This window comes from Mytilus californianus, unplaced genomic scaffold, assembly GCF_021869535.1.
Source record: "Mytilus californianus isolate M0D057914Y unplaced genomic scaffold, xbMytCali1.0.p SCAF_3, whole genome shotgun sequence".
NCBI lineage: Eukaryota > Metazoa > Mollusca > Bivalvia > Mytilida > Mytilidae > Mytilus > Mytilus californianus.
Genome location: NW_026262679.1, coordinates 129,100,618 through 129,124,107, shown reverse-complemented (window position 1 = coordinate 129,124,107; position 23,490 = coordinate 129,100,618). Strand labels below are relative to the sequence as shown.

The following is a 23,490-nucleotide window of genomic DNA, read 5'->3' as shown; positions in this document are numbered from 1 at the left end:
AGACAAAAGAAAACATTTCAATGCAGTATTCCTGTCATTCGTGACTTTATTTTAGGTATCATCAGACAATTTTCAATTTTGTTATGGGCATGTGAAGATTCACTACTTGCATGCAATTGACATAATCTGATCTGGAAACAAGAGCTTCCCACTTGACGCAAATGACAATCTAATATGGAAGTGTCTAAATGAATCAAGCCCAGTTAATATTGTTGGAGTTAGAGAAAACATTGTTTTTTTAACTAAATTACTTTTATACTGAACAAATTACATTTTCAATTCCATGTATGGTCATATAAAGACATGACAGGGTTAATTAGTTTTCATTTTTCTTTAGAAGACTCAGAAATATGTACTAGAGTCAACAGAGATTTTGAAACAACCAAATCTGAGGAATGAATTTACGACATATAATTAGGTCAATGAAGTATGAAATATAGTTATATAAATCATTTACTGTAATTTCAGACTTTTTTACAATGTTTTTATTCGACCGCAAAAAAATTTATGTGGTCGTATATTGGTATGACGTTGGCGTCGTCGTCTTCGTCTGGCGTCGTCCGGCGTCGTCCGAAGACACATTGGTTTTCGCACTCTAACTTTAGTTTAAGTGAATGGATCTCTATGAAATTTTACCACAAGGTTCAATACCACAAAAGGAAGGTTGGGATTGATTTTGGGGGTTATGGTACCAACAGTAAAGGAATTAGGGGCCAAAAAGGGGCCAAAAATAAGCATTTTTGTAACTTCCAGACATAACTTGTGTGTTAGTGTATGGATCTCTCTGACAATGTACCACAAGGTTCCATATCACAAAAGGAATGCTGGGATTGATTTTGGGGGTAATTGCCTCAAAATTTTAGGAATTAGGGGCCAAAAAAGGGGCAAAATACAAGCATTTTTCTAGTTTCATGACAATAACTTGTGTGTAAGTGTATGGATCTTTCTGAAATTGTACTACAAGGTTCCATATCACAAAGGGAAAGTTGTTTTTGAGTTTGGGGGTAATTGCCCTAAACGTTTAGAAATTTGGGGCCAAAAAGGGGCCAAAAAACACATTTTTCTAGTTTCCAGACAATAACTTGTGTTCAAGTGTATGGATCTCTCTGAAATTGTACTGCAAGGTACCATACCACAAAGGGAAGGCTGGGATTGAGTTTGGGGGTGATGAATCATAAGGGGGTTCAAAAAATTTGGGGGGGGATTTTTTTTCTTTCCTTTTTTTTCTTTTTTTCCTTTTTTTTTTCTTTTAAAATTTTCCATTTTAAGTTGGTTATTTCTGATTTATATTTAAAAGCAAATAATAATGATATGGTAGGAGATACACACCAAACAGGATGTGTAAATTATTATATAACAAGTATTGTGCAATAGCAAGAAATTTTCAATTGCACAGTATTGCACAATAGCAAGAAATCTTCAATTGCACGGTATTGCGCAATAGCAAGAAATCTTCAATTGCACAGTATTGTGAAATAGCAAGAAATATCCAATAGCACAATATTGCGCAATAGCAAGAAATTGTCAATTGTACAGTATTGCGCAATAGCAAGAAATATTTAATTGCACAGTATTGTGCAAAAGAAGATACTTCGTATAAATTGCTTATTTCTTGACCAATTTCAATGGGGTTTTATTCTTGAATTCTTGGGGTTCTTTAATATGCTGAATCTAACCGTGTATTTAGTTTTTGGATTTTCGGCCCCATTTTTAAATTGGTCCACATTGAGGTCCAAAGGGTCCAAAATTAAACTTTGTTTGATTTTTATCAAAAATTGAATTATTGGGGTTCTTTGATATGCCGAATCTAACCGTGTATTTAGATTCTTAATTTTTGGTTCCGTTTTCAAATTGATCTACATTAAGGTCCAAAGGGTCCAAAATTAAACTTAGTTTGATTTTAACAAAAATTGAATTCTTTGGGTTCTTTGATATGCTGAATCTGAACATGTATTTAGATTTTTTATTATGGGCCCAGTTTTCAAGTTGGTCCAAATCGGGGTCCAAAATTAAACTTTGTTTGATTTCAACAAAAATTGAATATATGGGGTTCTTTGATATGCTGAATCTAACCATGTATTTAGATTTTTGATCCCCGTTATCAACTTTGTCCACATTGAGGTCAAAAGGGTCCAAAATTAAACTTTGTTTGATTTCATCAAAAATTGAATTCTTGGGGTTCTTTGATATGCTGAATCTAACCATGTATTTAGATTTTGGATATTGGACCATAATAGGTGAATGTACAATTTAAAATTTTTAAGTTCTTAGACCACATTCATTCTGTGTCAGAAACCTATGCTGTGTCAAATATTTAATCACAATCCAAATGCAAAGCTGTATCAAGCTTGAATGTTGTGTCCATACTTGCCCCAACTGTTCAGGGTTCGACCTCTGCGGTCGTATCAAGCTGCGCCCTGCAGAGCATTTTATTATTATTGCGAAAATTAGAATTGACAGAATAGGTTTAACCCGTTTTGCAAAAATAAAAACTCACATTTCTTATTTAGACAGCTTTATTTGTTTGCAGCATTTTCTGAAATGGCAGTAATTAAATTTGTGTCTTATTTCATTGTTGAACGTTCAACAATCAACAATGGCAGTAACAAAACCACACGAAAATTTCTGAAATCACCGTAGATGTAGATTACCATTTAGAATGCAAGACAGAGTCATAGACAATAAATGGGGATTGTGTCCATGGGACACAGATGATGCCCCCGCTTGCATATTATATAAAGTTATAAAGGGACATAACTGAAGAACGGTAAAAGTGATGCTACCCAAATTTGTACTTGATCTGAGTTTTGTGGTAATAGGTATTGTGTATAAGTTTCATAACATCTGGTTGAGGCAAACTTAAGTAAGAGAATGGAAACGAAAAATTCAGCAATTTTTCCATTTGTAAAGGGGCATAACTCTAGAACAGTAAAAGTGACACACCAAAAATTCAAACTTGATCTGTATTTTGTTGTAATAAGCATTGTGTATAAGTTTCATAACATTTGGTTGAGGCAAACTAAAGTGAGAAACCAAAAATTCAGCAATTTTATCTATTTGTAAAGTGGCATAACTCTAGAACGGTTAAAGTGACGCCACCAAAATTCAATATTGATCTGTGTTTTGTGGTAATAAGCATATTGTATAAGTTTCATAACATTTGGTTGAAGCAAACTAAAGTTAGAGAACGGAAACTAAAAATTCAGCAGTTTTTCCATTTGTAAAGGGCATAACTCTAGAACTGTTAAAGTGACGCCACCGAAATTCAATCTTGATCTGTGTTTTGTGGTAATAGGCATATTGTATAAGTTTCATAGCATTTGGTTGAAGCAAACTAAAGTTAGAGAACGGAAACCAACTTTGGGACGTACGGACAGACGAACCGACGGACTGACGTAGACAGTCAAGGCAAAACTTAATGCCCCCTCCACTATGGCGGGGGCATAAAATGTCAGGAACAATTCAACTGTCAATTTATCCTTTGATTAACAAAAGACTTATTTTTTAAATTCTTTTTGTAACTTTATAAACCATTATAAATATTTAACAAATTTTGTTCACAAAATCTACTATTAAACCTTAAGCTGGCCACGTGTCTTGTTAATTTACTGGCTTCATTGTGCCAAAAAATATAACCTTTGCATGATTAAAATTTAACCATTTTAATTAACAATGATATTTAAAGAATAATTCCTAATGTATACTTTGAATTTATTTAATGAAAAGGAATTCATTTGAAGAATTTGATTATACATATATCCTAACTAAGTAGTAATGACTTTTTATCCTGTGACTTTTTGCTTTACTAACTTTTATGACCTTCTCTCCTCCTTTTACCTGACCAAATATCTAAAGGTCAAGCATTATGCCCTGCATTCTTCAGACTAAGTATCCCTGTGTGTACAGTAATACATTTTACACCAAGATGTCATTAACTTAATTATCTATTATGCTTTCCCATAAAACAAGATCACATTGCAAAAAGCCCCCCTCCTTCTAAAATATTAGCCCTTGTCAGTACATCAAATACTTACATCGTAATACAGAAGCTACAGATATATGTTATTTGTTATCTATTGCCATCTCCGTATTTTGTTAAAATGAGTTCCTTGTTCATGTAACATACATCCTATATAAAGATTAGTATTTTACCATTAAACTATCTTTAGCTTCCCTCCAAGTAATAATTTATGAATAATAATTTATATATAGGTTTACCTGTACATCCATGTTTATCCTTCCAATGTCAAACCATCATTAACATTTTCTCTGACCTAGAAAAAAACCACAAAAATTTCCATAAGTTGAAGTACTTTATATCAACAGAATGTCCTCTTGGGGAGATTTTTTATTCCTTTTGTTGTCCTCTTGGGGAGATTTATTATTCCCTCTGTATGCTTAACAACTAGCAAATACATGTATGGTTCCAGTAACTGGCAAACATTTTTTTTACTTATGATTTTTACTGTGATACTTTGCCCAAGTATTTTTTTGTACTTTTTTTCATAAAATGAGATGTTGGATGGAACATATTAATCAATATCAAAGACAAATATAAACAACACAACAAAATCAGGTCTTTAACAATAAACAACATTAATGTCTATATTACAAGCTAAAAATCAACAACAACAACAAAATCAACTTGTCAATAGATGTATCAGAAATTTCATTTGATTGCTGTTAGGATATATTTAATTATCCCTTTGAAATTGTTTAATATTTTGTTTTCAGGAGCTGGTTACTGTTATTCACTTTCTTTCTGGTGAAAAGGAAATTGTCTTGTTCTCAATCAAAACAATATTTCCATATTCTGTGTATTATAAAACACTTGAGTAAGTTGTTACAGGATCTTAATATTTCATCTACAAACTCTAGCAAAAATGTATGTGGAAAAACAAACAAAGTAAATTTTGGTAATAAAATGTTAACAATTTCGGGGTAAAATTGGTGTATTCCTGGCATGCCTACATTTTATACAAAATATATTCCTCAATGCCTACAAAAAAAATTGAATAGATGTTGTTTTAGTAAACAGGTGTTGTTTTATGATTAGGAAAAGTAAAAATTATTTTTCACCTAAAAAGATAATTTTTGTTTCAATAAAAATTTCATTCAAATGAAATGGAATAATGGTATTAAAATTTTTAAGTAAAAAATTAAGACTAAGAAAAATAGTATTAACATTCAAAGTAAAAAATAATAAAATGCTTCGCTGGGGCGCAGCTTGATACGACCGCAGAGGTCGAACCCTGAACAGTTGGGGCAAGTATGGACACAACATTCAAGCTTGATACAGCTCTGAATTTGGATTGTTATTAAATATTTGACACAGCATAGGTTTCTGACACAGAAAGAATGTGGTCTAAGAACTTGAATTTTTTTAATTTACCTATTATGGTCCAATGTCCAAAATCAAAATACATGGTTAGATTCAGCATATCAAAGAACCCCATATATTCAATTTTTGTTAAAATCAAACAAAGTTTAATTTTGGACCCCAACTTGGACAAACTTGAAAACTGGGCCCATAATCAAAAATCTAAACACATGTTTAGATTCAGCATATCAAAGAACCCCAAGAATTCAATTTTTGCTAAAATCAAACTAAGTTTAATTTTGGACCCTTTGGACCTTAATGTAGACCAATTTAAAAAACGGGACTTAAAATTAAAAATCTAAATACACGGTTAGATTGGGAATATCAAAGAACCCCAATAATTCAATTTTTGATGAAATCAAACAAAGTTTAATTTTGGACCCTTTTGACCTCAATATGAACCAATTTGATAGCGGGGCCTACAAATAAAAAATCTAAATACATGGTTAGATTCAGCATATCAAAGAACCTCATATATTCAATTTTTGTTGAAATCAAACAAAGTTTAAATACTGGACCCTATCTTGGACCAACTTGAAAACTGGGCCCATAATCAAAAATCTAAACACATGTTTAGATTCAGCAAATCAAAGAACCCCAAGAATTCAATTTTTGTTAAAATCAAACTAAGTTTAATTTTGGACCCTTTGGACCTCAATGTAGACCAATTTAAAAAACAGGACCCAAAATTAAAAACCTAAATACACGGTTAGATTTGGAATATCAAAGAACCCCAATAATTCAATTTTAGATGAAATCAAACAAAGTTTAATTTTGGACCCTTTTGACCTCAATATGAACCAATTAGATAACGGGGTCCACAAATAAAAAATCTAAATACATTGTTAGATTCAGCATATCAAAGAACCCCATATATTCAATTTTTGTTGAAATCAAACAAAGTTTAATTTTGGACCCCAATTTGGACCAACTTGAAAACTGGGCCAAAAATCAAAAATCTAAATACATGTTTAGATTCAGCATATCAAAGAACCTCATATATTCAATTTTTGCTAAAATCAAACAAAGTTTAATTTTGGACCCTTTGGACATTAATGTAGACCAATTTAAAAACTGGACCCAAAATTAAAAATCTAAATACACTGTTAGATTCGGCATAACAAATAAATAAATGTGATCAAAGATTTTACAAATCTAATGCGCCATACTGTGCAATTAAAGATTACTTCTTGAAATTTTTTAATATTTGAAATTTGAAAAAAAAATAATATTTGAAGAATAATTCTTTTTAATTTCTGAAATCTGAAATGAGAAAAAATTGGCCCCCCACAATTTCTTTTTATCCCCCCCCCCTTTTTCCCCCAAAAAAATTCTTTCCCTCAAGATATGGTCATAATCTCAATTCAAATTTCCAATGGAGATGGCAACCATAATTACCCATTTAAATTTACCATAGTGCTAACTTAATCATGTTAATCTATTTTATAATAGAATTAATAAAAATATAGTGTCAAATCTTTCATATGGATTTTTTTGTAAAAAAAAAAGATGAAACATTTGCAGATATTTTTACTGGTCTTCCTTTATAAATATATGTATTTCTTTAAAAATATGCATTTCTTTAAACATAATTTAAAAGCAGTGTAAGGGAAGTAACCAAAACGTTATATTTGGATTACCTCCCTTACACTGTTTTAGATTATCTTTATTGTTCATTAACCATTACTTTATACATAATTTAAAAGCAGTGTAAGGGAGATAATTTCAATGATGTATTTGATTTATCTCCCTTACACTGCTTTAAATTATGTTTTGTACTAAAGTATTTGTCCATTAACCAGGACAACCTTGTTTTTCCCCCTTTTTTGCCCCTAATTCCTAAACGGTTTGAGCCATAACCCCCCAAAGCAAATCCTAACCATCCCTTTGTGGTATGGAAACTTGTAGTATAATTTCAGAGAGATCCATACACCGTTCCACAGTTATTGTCTGGAAACTAGAAAATGCTCATTTTTGGCCCCTTTTTGGCCCCTAATTCCTTAACTGTTGGTACCATAACCCCCAAAATCAATCCCAACCTTCCTTTTGTGGTATTTAACCTTATGGTCAAATTTCAAAAAGATCCATTCACTTAAACTAAAGTTAGAGTGCGAAAACCAATATGTATTCGGACGGCGACGCCGGACGACGACGACGCCGGACGACGACGACGACGCCAACGTCATACCAATATACGACCACAAAATTTTTTTGCGGTCGTATAAAAACTGAAGCAAAAATTTGAAAAAAAACGACTGTTTAAAGTACATTTGTAAATAAGATTCATTTAAATGTTCAAGTATTATTCATAGAAATATTTAATATATGAGCAAACCAATTCTTGGTACGACTGCTGCTGTATTGCCATTGTTGCCAGTAGAAGAAGTCAAAGATGTCTGGTTTAATGCTATAGAAGATCTTAAGAGGCCCTTACAAGATGCCAGCAACTACAGTATGCAGCAGGAGGAAAGTGTGTTTTACGGAAGCGAAAATACAGGGGAATTGAAGACAGACTATCCAGCCTAAAGATACAACACCAGAATGGAGAGATTTCAACAGTTCAATTTGCAGATGCATGTATGTTTCGTTTACATTCACTGAGCTTGAAAATTTCATTTCAAATATACAGCAAAATACAAATAAATGGGGAAGGTGTCCATGGGACACAGATGATGCCCCCTCTTGCATATAAGGTTATAAAGGGATATAATTCAAGAACTGTAAAAGTGACGCTACCCAAATTTGTACTTGATCTGAGTTTTGTGGTAATAAGCATTGTGCATAAGTTTCATAACATTTGGTTGAGGCAAACTAATTCCTAAACGGTTTGAGCCATAACCCCCCAAAGCAAATCCTAACCATCCCTTTGTGGTATGGAAACTTGTTGTATAATTTCAGAGTGATCCATACACCGTTCCACAAGTTATTGTCTGGAAACTAGAAAAATGCTTATTTGGGCCCCTTTTTGGCCCTAATTCCAAAACTGTTAGGACCATAACCCCTTAAAATCAATCCCAACCTTCCTATTGTGGTTATAAACCTTGTGTTTAAATTTCATATATTTCTATTTAATTATACTAAAGTTATTGTCCGGAAACCAACTGTCTTCGGACGACGACAACGACGTGATACCAATATAAGACCTCAAAATTTTTTGTGGTCGTATAAAAACACTAGTCTGTATATCTTAATGTTCCTCCTTTTCATTTATCAGTAAAATCTTATTGATTAATTGATTGTTGCTTGCAAGGACTTAGGTAAAAACAAAATTTTAAAATATTTCTTCTTTAGATGCTATTTTTATCATTGTTAAAACGAAAAAGCTTCTGTTCAATTTCAATAAAATTCTATGAACAGTAGTAGAGGTTTGGCAGAGTTTTTGATATCTAAAAAAGACTTTAATCAGAGCTTAGTCTATTTATTCAAATAAGACACTGAAGCTCCTTTTACGGAAAAACCTTTTATGGAAAAACCGTGTGGCATTACAATCTATGCCATTAAACCTGATTCTAAAGAAATCCAAACTATAACAAAGAGTGAATGTCATAGTGACAACTTTTATTGAAGTGCTGAATTAAAGGCTACTTTTTTATTGTATATATGATCATATAAAAATAACAAGATACATTTTGTAACTATACAGATGATTTGAAATATACAAACATGAAAAATTCCAGAAGAATTTCAGAAGACCACAGAAAGGTACATCATCTTTCGATAAAATATTTTTTACATCCTTATTTCATTCTTTCTAACAAGTTAATGTTTGATGTGTACAATAACTGAATATACAGCTAGTTATTGTACAGTAGTGATGTCAGCTCAGCTAATATACAGCTAGTTATTGTACAGTAGTGATGTCAGCTCATCTAATATACAGCTAGTTATTGTACAGTAGTGATGTCAGCTCAGCTAAAGGCTAGTTACTGTACAGTAGTGATGTCAGCTCAGCTAATATACAGCTAGTTATTGTACAGTAGTAATGTCAGCTCAGCTAATATACAGCTAGTTATTGTACAGTAGTGATGTCAGCTCAGCTAATATACAGCTAGTTATTGTACAGTAGTAATGTCAGCTCAGCTAATATACAGCTAGTTATTGTACAGTAGTGATGTCAGCTTAGCTAATATACAGCTAGTTATTGTACAGTAGTGATGTCAGCTCAGCTAAAGGCTAGTTATTGTACAGTAGTGATGTCAGCTCAGCTAATATACAGCTAGTTATTGTACAGTAGTGATGTCAGCTCAGCTAATATACAGCTAGTTATTGTACAGTAGTGATGTCAGCTCAGCTAATATACAGCTAGTTATTGTTCAGTAGTGATGTCAGCTCATCTAATATACAGCTAGTTATTGTACAGTAGTAATGTCAGCTCAGCTAATATACAGCTAGTTATTGTACAGTAGTGATGTCAGCTCAGCTAATATACAGCTAGTTATTGTACAGTAGTGATGTCAGCTCAGCTAATATACAGCTAGTTATTGTACAGTAGTGATGTCAGCTCAGCTAATATACAGCTAGTTATTGTACAGTAGTGATGTCAGCTCATCTAATATACAGTAAGTTATTATACAGTAGTGATGTCAGCTCAGCTAAAGGCTAGTTATTGTACAGTAGTGATGTCAGCTCAGCTAATATACAGCTAGTTATTGTACAGTAGTGATGTCAGCTCAGCTAATATACAGCTAGTTATTGTTCAGTAGTGATGTCAGCTCATCTAATATACAGCTAGTTATTGTACAGTAGTGATGTCAGCTCAGCTAATATAAAGCTAGTTACTGTACAGTAGTGATGTCAGCTCAGCTAATATACAGCTAGTTATTGTACAGTAGTGATGTCAGCTCAGCTAATATACAGCTAGTTATTGTACAGTAGTGATGTTAGCTCAGCTAAAGCAATGTATCTTATTTACAGTATATATACACTGATCATTCCACAAAATTAATTATCGCAAATATAGCTGGTTTACAGATTGGATTCAGACTTCTATGATTGAAAACAAACATGCAATTAGTCTGTCTCATTGTGCAATAGTCTAGTAAGTAAAGTCTGTACCATCAAACAGATTGATTTGTTAGATATATAATGTATATGTATACCAAAAAATTCAGGTTTCACACTATTTTTCAAGACAAAAAAAACATCACAAAACTTTAACCTCACAATATATTTTTTGTGTGAAATATTTCTTAATGCATGATATAATGGAATTGCTGTTTATTGTCTATGTATGAAGATATAAATAAATCAAAGCAAGTGTAAAATACATGTAGGTATCTGAAATGACAATAGTTCAATGATTTGCAGCCACATCTCTATTCAAACCAACAGATGCCTTATGCAACATATATGGACATCATTTGCTGCTAAGGCATTCAGAGCATTCAAGCTAAGCTACAGATACTAGTATTTGGTTGTGTATCTTCTGATATACTTGTTAAATATAACAAGACCAATACCAGGATGGACCTGTGTTGCTGCATGCAATCGATTGAGGTAATATGTATACTGGAGCATAACTTATCAACTGATTCATTCCCTTTCACTAATGCCTCAAAACTTTGACGAATATTTCCTTTTACAATGATTGCTGTAAAACTATCAGCAAACAGGAAGTGGCAAGCCAGATGTAAAAGTTGCTCACTCGCTTCAACTCAACACCATCAAGCTGCAGACCAAATATTAAAATCATTCCCTTCAATAGGAGCCAAGAAAAGTTTTCTTTGTACAATGAGTGTTGTAAAATGTCAAAACTAGACCTTCTGACTTCGGCAATGCAAGTAAAAATTCTAAACACTGAAATGTGTTAGCTTTAAAAAAAATACTTGAAAATCTGTCCCTATCCCTTATCATGCATAAAATGTACTGTAAATTTATAAATTAATGTGTGCATTCATTATTACAAATCACTGATTACGGGTTAAAATACAAGATCTAATAAATGTGATTGCAAAAAAAAATTTGTGAAGGAAAATCATTGCTAAAATTATCATTGCAAACCTTAATCTGTCACATATTTTTCACATCAATAAAATATTGCAATAATTTCTGAATTTTGATATAAATACAGTTTAAGTATTTCAAAAACCATAAAAGTTAGCATCAGAAAGTGTTATACATGTCATTGTGACCAGAATACCATGAAATTTATTCAAATTTTAACATTACTTTTGACATCATTGACAAGTATTTTTGTCAGTCATCAAGATTACAAACCACCTAGGTTTAATACTTCAGTACTGGCACCATTTTTTTTTTGTAAATTATCACTTTGTATCTTGAAGATACAAAGTGATAATTGATTCTTGTGTAAGTGTACTAAAACTGAGTTTGGGAAATTCCTTAAGCTGACTAAACTGACTTTTTGTCTTTAAATTATCATGATTATATAAAACCTTTTTGTATTTGATGGTCCAAAACATTTCATGCATTTACAAGTACCTTCCAAAACATTTTTTCAATGGTATTTCAAAACACAGTTCTTACCAATTTCATAATATAATTATTTTCACACACAATCAAGAACAATTTTGTTATCTTTTTTTTTAAACAAGTTCAAAGGCTATTAGAATAAAATAATATTGACAGTGTGATAGTCCAAGGTATGTTTTAATATATATATATAAATGATTAGGCAGTATCATGACATTGACAATATACACATTCAGAGAATATATTAGGTAATATTAACTATTTGAGATGCAGTTGGGTATAACAGCTGGCCCTTCCAACTGAACATTTACAATGTATTTTAAGAAAACATTTTTATTTCAACAGTTTAAAAGACTACCATGTAGTATGCTTAGAGGGACAAATAAAAATGTACTATCATTGCTGTTTTTTCACATATATAGATGTATTACATTTCATAGTGGGATACCATCCCCAAACCAACTTTTAAGAAACATCCACTGTTTAGTAACACTGCTAAGAGTGACCTTGACCTATTCCTCTTCCCTATATCTTCCATGTTTTGTAATAACGAGAACAGAATGACCTGTGTGAATTACAAAAATATTTCTTTATTATTCCTTTACTACACTAGTTTAACCAAAAATGAGCATGAAATATTTGCCAATGTACAAAACCAACAACCAATGAATAATTTGGTTGACACTGGCAAAAAGAACCATAAGTTTCTTTAAACAATTTGAGAACCAATCTAAGATTTTTCTTAAAATGGTAGTGAACAAATTTTCTAAAAGAATGAACATTTGAAAAAATAACAAGGAGAGACTAAAATATGAGCATGAATTTTCCTTAACCTTTTCTGATTTCATGGGACGAGTTAAAGGCAGAGGCAGGTTTAGGGGGCAGGGGCCTTGGGTTATATTGTATATGATAAATGCATAGAATTTTTACAAGTATCACACCAAATGTTCTAGGAGGCCCCCTTTTTCAAAACCTTGGATCCACACCTAAATGTGTGGTTTAGCTAAAGCAGAATTTTCAAAGGACATAAGTTTATATCAGCTCCATGTAAATTCTTGGTAGACCTGCTAAATGTATTTTACAGTGAATTTGTTAAAGCAGGATAAATCCCTGGATATTTGGATAAAGTCAAATCACTAGCAGTTTTAGTGTTTTTTGAAATTGCTAGGAATTTTACAAAGTTAATGAAATTATGCATTGCTATGGATTTCACTGATGTTTAATACATGTATTTGTATCAAAAATAATTAAATTTGATATTGTGATAAGTCATGTGTACAAATCATGACAAATACAAAGATTAAAAAAATTTCCGTACTTATTTTTTAAAGGCATAATTTGCAGGGGCGGGTCCTGCCATTTATAAAAGGGTGGGTCCTAACCCAGGATAAAGGGGGATTCCAACTATATGTCCCATTCAAATGCATTGATCATGAAAAAAAGGGGGTTCCAACCCTCTGAACCCCCCCCCCCCTTTTTGGATCCGCCACTGATTTGGATGACATCTACAGACAATTGGAAGAGATAGTTCCTAAGTTAAGGTGTTACCCATTAACTTCAGATTTGTTCCAAACATGTTAAATGTCATACAATACCCTCTAAACACGGACATCGTTTAAGGTATATTATGCCAATTTATGGTAGCCAAGCTTAAACCATTTGTTTACATAAAATGTACAAATATTTGTCAACATTGCGCTGTGAGCAAATATTTCTGGAAACGCATAAGTTTATCTAAAATACTCTTTACCATATCTTTCGTAAATAAGTTTGGTAATATATGAAAGTCAACACTAAAGCCAATACACATATATAAGTCGGTCAGTAGTGTAAACATGAAACATGCTGCTCACGTTACCTATCGAGAGAAAATATGTATTTCATCTTGTTTTAGATGAATACGACTAAAAGCACAGCAGTTTTGCCATCATAACAAATTATAGTTTTAGAATATAACTTACTTAGTGCAACAGCTACATTACAGTCATCAGTTTACGTAGTTTTCGCTTTTAATTTGCCTTTTAATAGTGGAATCTAAGAAACAGACTGCTCGCACTTGTTATGGTGTCATGCGTGTTGACCTAGAAAATACCTTTTCAACGCCTGCGCCGTTTGTACAAATGTAAATAAGGTCAAGGCTGAATCGTAATACACAGAGGATCAAAGAGAGACAACTCAAAATGTGTACTCTAATTAAATACTCTAATAGATAGCAAAATTATCTCGCCTTGACCACTGACCCTTTCCTCATGCATTTGAACTATTATTTTATGTTTCTTTAATCACTCTTTAATGTTTATGTCATGTTGTTATTAATGTTATGCTCTTAATGGGCCCTTTAATTTGGAAAAAATAAAAATATTGTATTGTATTATTGTATTGCATTGTACTGTTTAAAAAGATTTGAAAAATTTCATCAAATATTCGATGTATCCTCGTGTATTGTATTTTCGACCTATTAACATATTTCTCCGAATTTCTCTTTTATCTTGTTGAACATATATATGTCTAATATTTTGGGAGTCACTATTGAATTATGAAAATCAGCTGAACTTCAGCTATTAGCCTAATGTGTCCCATTTGTATACTCTTAATTTCTTATACAAATCCTTGGATGTCAAGAAGAAAAAGCCGAAGGACCATGAAGAATATGTAAAACAGTGTTATAGTAGTTTCAGTTCCAGTATAAAGGGCCAGGAAGGCAGACAATGCCATCAATAATTCGAGATGAAAGCAAATAACATTTAATAAAATCAAGTGATATAAAACTTTCTCAAGTTAATATTTATAATAGGCAGCTCAAGCTTTCATGAATGTATGGCTTATATAAGGTTTATATATATATAGTTTTATTATAAGATTTGAGTCGAGTCCAGATGCTGTTTATATCAATGGGCGTAGAATTGATTGTCTTATGTACGCCGATGACATTATTATATTATCAAACACTAAACAGGGTCTTCAAAACCGACTTGATAAACTGCACACTTATTGTATTGATTGGTGTCTAGATGTAAACTTGTCCAAAACAAAAGTTTTAATTTTTAACAAGCCTGGAAAATTTTTGAAGGAATCACTTTGTTTAGATAATGAGGCTATAGAATGTGTTAACAGATATAAATATTTAGGGATAGTCTTTACTTCTAGTGGTCTTTTTCAGCAGGGGAAAGAAGAGCTATTCAAAAAGTCCTTAAAGGCAAAATTTAAACTACAAAAATCCATGTCAGCTTGTAATCCAAGTATTGATACTACAATCCATTTATATGATCACACAATAAAACCAATTTTATTATATTGTAGTGAAATCTGGGGTACCTTTAAGATTAACTCTGCTGCTTGCAAGAAAAAAAAGTGATTATCAATTTGAATTTATTTACATAAATGATTATTTGGAAAAATCACATTTCAGGTATCTAAAATATATTCTTGGTGTAAATAAAAAAGCCTCAAATTTGGCAGTGTTATCAGAGGTTGCAAGATTTCCTCTTTATTTTTCAGTCATTATATCTATGGTAAAATATGTGCACAGGCTTAACAAATTGGACGATGGGTTACTTTATGATGCTTATGTTTGTAATAAAATTTTAGATGCAGGAAACATTAATTGTTGGTATTCATCTATGAGATATGTCCTTCAATCACTTGATATACAAAATTTGAATACAAAGCTCAATAAATTAATTAAATTTGTAAAATGTAAACTTTGTAACAGTTTTAAAACATTTTGGGTGGTCAAAAGATCTGATACCTTATCACAAGGTAATAGTAAATTAGAAAATTATTTCAACCTCAAGACTGACTTCGTAAAGGAGGCTTATTTATCAATTAAAGATTTTAATATAAGAAGAGCTATATGTAAATTGAGAATAAGTGCACATGATCTTAAAATTGAGAAAGATAGATATAGTAAAAAATACATAGAGAGAAGTCAGCGTCTATGTCATCACTGCCTATCACATGGATCAAATTCTATTGAAGATGAGACCCATTTCACAGTAAGTTGTCCTTTATATAACGAACAGAGAAAATTATTATTTGATAAAGTAAACAGTTTTTGTAATAATTTTAAAGAATTACCCAAGGATAAAAAATATTTCTGGCTGTTCACAAATGAGCATTTACCAACTCTTATGTGCCTAGGCAATTATATAATTAAGTGTTTAGAAATAAGATCCAGGTGGATACAAAATATATAAAATAATATTTAATTATTATGAAATTATTGTTATAGTTATGTAAGACACATGATGTGTTAGGCTCTGATCCTGTCCATAATATGATAGTATTATATTAGGATCTAGTTTTTCTTTTTTCCAATCATATTGTGCTTAATATTGTTGTAAATGATGCCCTTTATGGGTTCTTGATTAGATTAATAAAATTCTTCTATATATCAAACCTATGATTGCGTTGGATAAAAACCGCAATTTTTATACGTGTGCATGCAAAAAAATTTCTTGTTAGAGGGGTCTAAATACAGCACAAACAACATTTTCCAAAAGACCAAAAAAGTGAAAAAGTATATTTTAACAAAACTCATTTGACTAACAGGTCGAACAACTGATGTTCTTACATTCTGCTGACTGCCATTGGCGATTGCCAAATAAATTGATCACCAGATGTAACATGGATCTTAATTTAAAATTGAATACCAAACAGAAAACAATAAACTTGCGGAAAAGATGGTATATCGCAAATATAAGGTGCAAAAATGTGTACACCATATCCAGATTTCGACAATTAATGTCTCTTCAGTGATGTTAGGGATCGAAACGGTATTTGCAAGGCCATATAATTAACCTCAATTTAGGATAGACTCTTGAATTTTGAAGAGTCGAAATAGGATGAACGGATCATATAAACCCGAAGGAAAATATAATACAAGCCCAAACGAAAAATATAAACAAGTCTAAATTGAAAACAACGTAAAATCTGTTAAACTCTTATTAAAAGCGGGGTAATATATATATATATTGTATAAGTCTAAATTGAAAACAACGTTCAAACCTATGATTGCGTAGGATAAAAACCGCAATTTTTATACGTGTGAATGTAAAACTAATTTCTTGTTAGAGGGGTCTAAATACAGCACAACCAACATTTTCCAAAAGACCAAAAAGTGAAAAGTATATTTTAACAAAACGCATTTGACTAACAGGTCGAACATATCATATCTATATGCATATCTACGCAGCCTCCATTGTAAGTACTTAATAAATCTGCGTGAAATTAATTTTTTTTAATTATACAAGTGTGGACACAGATCAGTGTGGATAGTATGATTGGATGTTTGACAGTGTTTTATATGACAAAAGGAGTTCTATGTTTTATGTTTTCTATGTATTAACTGTGTTGCACAATGACAACCAACATGAGCATTAGGGGTGTTGTTTATGTAATATTTAGTTTTTTATGTTCAACACGGGCATGGAAGAGATACTAATTGCATTAATTACCAAATGATTATGATAGAATATATATGTTCCACATCTTTGATTTTGGATACATTTTGTAGCTAGGAGAGGAACACATAATAGGTTCATTTTTTTCTTAATGTGATTTTTTTATATGGGAGATGGTATCTGAGAACATGTATTTGCTTACTATTTGTATAGTTCTATTTATATTACTTTGTGGGGGATTGTCAGTATCATAAGTAAAAGATTTCGGTTAAATGTGGAAATTGTTTCTCAGTTTAGAAGACATTTAATGTTTTTTAGTAATGACAATGCCTGACATGATGATTGGGGCTAGATGAGCTAGAACGTGAATTTCTGTGTTATTTTTTATTAATTCTTTGAAAATATCTCCTCCAAAGCTGGTCAAAGCAAAAAAAAGTTTTGACCAGTATGAAAATGATATCAACAAAAGAACCTTTGTGAGCATGCTTCAAAGACTCATAACTAACTACAGAAGTCATATGATAAAATGTCAAGTGGATATTATGAACATCTACTTAATATGTCTAAATATCTAAAAAGTTTTAGTATTCAATATGAAAAAGCTATTGCAAAAGTATTCTCTTTTCAGTTTTTTGTTGTTATATGGATACAAATTATAAGTGATACCAATACAGTAAGGCAGTTTTGTTATGGTATGAAAGTGTAGTAATTAACATTTACTGTTAATTCACACAAATTAAGAAATAAACAAATGAATGATAAATGTTGAACATGTACAATGAAATATATTTTAGAAATCAATTAGGCCAGATAGGCCTTATAAATTTTGGTCTTTTTCTTAACATACTGAATGACCATTTACACTCAGGACTGAGTCGCCAGTAGGCAGTACAGATGTAAAAAAAATGTGGATAGTGTCCACATGTGGACACAGATGATGCCCCCGCTTGCATATCATATAGTTATAAAGGGACATAACTGAAGAACGGTAAAAGTGACGCTACCCAAATTTGAACTTGATCTGAGTTTTGTGGTAATAAGCATTGTGTGTAAGTCTCATAACATTAGGTTGAGGTTAATTTAAGTAGAGAACAGAAACTCAAAATTCAGCAATTTTTCTATTTGTAAACACGCATAACTCTAAAACGGTTGTGTATAAGTTTTATAACATTTGGTTGAAACAAACTGAAGTTAGAGAACGGAAACGAAAAATTCAGCAATTCTTATGTTTATAAAGGGACATAACTCAAGAATGGTAAAAGTGTCGCCACCAAATTTCGTACTTAATCTGTATTATGTAGTAATAAGCATTGTGTATAAGTTTCATAACATTTGGTTGTGGCAAACTAAAGTTAGAAAACGGAAACAAAAAATTTGTACTTGATCTTAGTTTTGTGGTAATGAATATTGTGTATAGGTTTCATAATGTTTGGTTGGGGCAAACTTAAGTTACAGAATGGAAACTAAAAATTTAGCAATCTTTCGATTTATAAAGGGGCATAACTCAATAATGGTTAAAGTGACCATACCCAAATTCAACTTGATCTGTATTTTATCAGTGGAAGTCAAAATTAAACATTGCATTGTATAAAGCATTGATTGTAGTTGATTCAACTATAATCATGGACAAAGGAAGATAACTCCAATTTTAAAATTACACGATATTTAGAAGAAAATAAAAATTTAGCAATTTTTCCATTTATAAAGGGGCACAACTCAAGAACGGTTCACCAAAATTCAAACTTGATCTGTGTTTTGTGGTAATAAGCATTGGGTATAAGTTTCATAACATTTAGTTGAGGCATACTAAAATTAGAGAACGGAAACGAAAAATTCAACAATTTTTCCATTTTTAAAGGGGCATAACTCTTAGAACGGTAAAAGTGACGCTACCAAAATTCAAACTTGATCTGTGTTTTGTGGTAATAAGCATTGCGTATAAGTTTCATAACATTTGGTTGAGGCAAACTAAAGTTAGAGAATGGAAACCAATTTTAGGACGTGCGTACGTACGTTTGTACAGTCGGACAAGGGTAAAACTTAATGCCCCCTCCGCTACGGCGGGGGCATAAAAATAAAGTGTAACAAAAGAACCTAGCATCATATTGCTAGTAGGGCCAGTAGCATTGCTTGGTGAATTTGTGCTTTTTTTTTTTAATTTGGCTAATGGACAAAAAATGTTTGGTTCAAATCTAAATAAAATGCTTTTATCTCCCTATTACTTACATTGTACATAGAATGGATACTACTTTGACAATTCCTTGTACATGAGAGTTGTCTGTCAAATCTTTATTTCACAAAGAATGAATTGCATAACAATGAACTGAGCTCAAAGCAAAGCACTTTAATAATACACTTAGACAATGAGCTCAATCCAGTGATATACTTTGTACTACAGGTCCCTCGTGAACATCCTACTGACCAAAACCATATCTCACAAACATGCCATACTACATGGTTGGATCAGAAGTCCTGAAAAAGACATGAACTTTATTAACATATTTTGAGTATATACACCGGTTAAAACTTTCACAAATTTGTGGTAAAATTATTCAGTATCTAGCAACTATCAATCGCTTCATGCACAAATTGATATAGGTTGAGTACCCCTCTGTCAGAAATAAGAACATACCTCCACCTAATTTTAGTAAACTGACGAAGAAACATTCAAAACTATAAAATGTTATCTAATAGACTAGCTGCAATGAAATCCCAGTTTTCTAAAATGGTAGGTGGAACCTAAAACTCGAAAGATTTTAAACTATGCATTTTAAATATTGCAAATATACATGTAATAATAATTCTTCTAAAAAATTCGCTATATTTTTCCTTACACAATGTATTTTGTCTTTTGTTCGAGACTGTATATTGACCTCTAGATGTCTTTCAATTACATCCAGTTTGTTAATTATACAAGCGTGGTTTGGTTTTTGCTTCGCATCACGGTGCGGAGCTGTTAGTTTCAGTCGGTATACACGCCATCTTTGAAATAATTACTTATCAAATATAGATTCTAATTGGTTGCTTTATCATGGATGCGACCGAGATTCAGCAACAGCTATTGGCTTACATGAGATAAAAGCAAAAATGCCGGAAAATTAACTATATGTATTTCAGTTCCGATCAACTGTCATTAATCCATGTTCGTTTTATTATGCATATATTGAACATTGAAATTCAATATTGAAATATCAATTGTTAATACGTGTTTATTTGGTTTGTTAATCTGCAATATGCACGATTTGTTTTGCTAAACAAATGTTCCTATACAATGTTTACAATCAAAGTACTGAAGCACTGAACATCGGATGACTGCAAGTTCTTGTGGATGGTCACAAGCACTTGTCTCAGAAAAAAGAATCACATCTCTATACCTGAAAGAGAGGTTAATGTACAGATATATTTTTTCTTTTTAGACAAGTTCTTGCGTGGATGATAAATAAATGACAGGGAATTCAACCTCACCGTAATAAATATGATATTGATGTGATACAAATCAGTATACTCTGGTTTGTTGTTATATATTATATTAATATTTGTATATTACAGTTACATGTATACATAATTTTCATCCATTTGTATATCATTCTATTCTACTATATTAATAAAAGTGCAGTGCAAGTGCATGGTTGACACTCTTCTGTAATAATTCGATTTTTCTAATAGATTGGATTTGAGTAGCATTCATATTTTCCCGCCAAACTTTCAATCTATCGATCCCTGAGAGAGAGCGAGGACCGATAACCCTGCAAGGGAGATTGCAAACGTTCTTGAGATATTCTTCCCCATGCGTTAATGATTTTTTACTTATATATATATTTCTAACGACAAAACATTTTCATATTATTAATTTATGTTCTAAAAAAAAAATATTTTTAGCAGTATCCATTGACAAAAATGAATTTATAACAAGCGATAAGGAATATTATTTTGCACTCGATAATGTCCGCGTATTTATCATGTTTATAGATAGGTTACAATCCCAACACGAAAGTTACGTAATGGAAATCTAGGCGACAGTAATACACCGGAATGCCCTCACGGTCATCCGATGTAAAAATGCATTATCTGTATTTTGTAACTTCTGCCAATCTAGGCACACCTCCAAAGTCGTGTCTATTTGTAAATGTTTTAATTTCAACAAGTAAAGTGAACAAAATTTTAAAAGCATGTGAGTAAAACACACACTCTTAAAGTAGAACAACATCATTTTCACTGAAACTAAATATGTATTGCTGTTTACAATTACATGTTATTGCTTCGCATTGCAAGCTTTCATGTTACTCTTAATCAACATACCTAAACATTCATATATATCTAAAATTATATACAGAACTAGCAATCAAAATTGCAAGTCAATGACCAGCTGAAAGAACTAGAAAACCACACTCCACAAAAACACATTGACAACTAAACACTGAACAACCAGTTTAAAATTTCAGAAAAGTTCATCTTAATATATATACAAAAATTGATATTCCAAGTCTAAGACGTCCATTTCATATCAATCAATATCTAAAAATACCACATTTCCTATACTAAATCAACAACCACATGCACACATATTACCTTAAATTAGGATAGAGCGAAGCAGTCCACAACTTTTTAGAGAGCTCAAACTTGTAAATTGCGATTACGGTCAATATATACTTGAACGTAATACAAATTAAAACCCCAACTCAGTGATGAATGTTTTAGGTATCAACATTGACTTAAAAGATTCTTCGTTCTACATCATACTGGTGAAGGATATATGTTACCCGAAATATTTCATGATCGATACTTGTATTTACTTATCCCTTTTTACAGCGGATGACCGTGAGGCCATTCCGGTGTTATGTTGCCACAGATATTTCTACCCACGTGACTTGCGTTTTTTGACTGATAACCGAACGTATTAATTTCGTATAATTACGCGGATATTATCAAGCGCAAAATAACATTCCTTATCGCTTGTTATATATCAATTTCATTAATAAATATTCATGAAAATAATTTTTAAGAACATAGATAAATAATATGAAAATGTTTTTTCGTTAGAAATTATATATCAACAACAAATCAAGAATACCGAAAATTTGTGTTAACGCATGCGGAAGAATATCTCAAGAACGTTTTGCAACAAACGCGGGAAAATATGAATGCCTACTCAAATCCAATCTATTAGAAAAACGAATTATTACAGAAGAGTGTCCACCATGCACTTGCACTGCACTATCATTAGAATAGTATGATATCAAATGGATGAAAATAATATATAACTGTTATACAAATATAAAAATGATATATAACAACAAACCAGAGTATACTGATAATAAATGATTATATCACTACAATTTAATAGTTATTACGGTGAGGTTGAATTCATCATCCACACAGGAACTTGTCTCAGAAAAAAATATATCTATGTACCTTATTCTAAGTTTCAGGTATAGAGATGTGATTTTTTTCTGAGACAAGTGCTTGTGACCATCCACCAGAACCTGCGGTCATCCGATGTTCAGTACTTCAGTACTTTGATTTGTGTTGTTTTGTATACCGTTTAGGCTTATATGTAGATCAGATGATAAGTTACGTTAGAGGACCCATTATGGGAAAAATCAGTCACAATGAATATTATATCAAACATTTACAATATAGATACAAAAGAAATAAAAAGATCCAACAAAGATTATAATATGAGTTAATAATATAACTATATAAACCATAATGTTCAGTGTTCTTTGACCATGCACCATAAGCAGCATCATATCCATTATAAAATAAGCTTTTATGAGTTTATCCTCTTTGTGGATGATAGATATGAACAAATATTATAGTAATCCAAATGCAGGAGTCACCAAGGACAGGTGCTAAAAGGACACTCAAGCAAATAAACATAGAAATGAATATTTAAAATAAAAAAAAGAGTTGTGGTATGATTGCCAATGATACAACTATCCACCAGAGTTCAAATGAAGTGGTTATGTGCAATTATAGGACATCGTACAGCCTTCAACAATGAGAAAACCCCTTAACTTATCAGGCGTATAGTCGGCCATAATAGGCCCGGTCATGATAAATGTGAAACAATTCGCACGAAAAACGAACGGCCTTTTTTTAAAACAAAACAATTTTCGAAACACAAATATGACAGACATGAATCAAAGCCAACCACTGAACAAAAGGCTCCTAATTTTGGATAGGTACTCAAAGAATATGGTGGGGTTAAACATGTTGTGAGCGTTCAACTCTCCCCTAAACTGGGACAGTGGTGTAACAGCACAAAATAAGTAC

At 31.8% G+C, this 23,490-nt stretch overlaps 1 protein-coding gene across 3 annotated transcripts in view; it reads right to left on the bottom strand.

Annotated features, from left to right (window-relative positions):
* LOC127736195 (galanin receptor type 1-like) overlaps nucleotides 1-13,893 on the bottom strand; it is a 49,338-nt gene extending 35,445 nt beyond the window's left edge. For all 3 annotated transcript variants that reach the window (XM_052246788.1, XM_052246786.1, XM_052246787.1), the window contains exons 1-2: nucleotides 13,774-13,893; nucleotides 4,219-4,274 (exon numbers count right to left, since the gene is read on the bottom strand). The gene's annotated coding sequence lies outside the window, so the exon portion shown is untranslated. The remainder of the gene's footprint in view (nucleotides 1-4,218; nucleotides 4,275-13,773) is intronic.
* Between the last annotated feature and the right edge of the window lie 9,597 nt (nucleotides 13,894-23,490).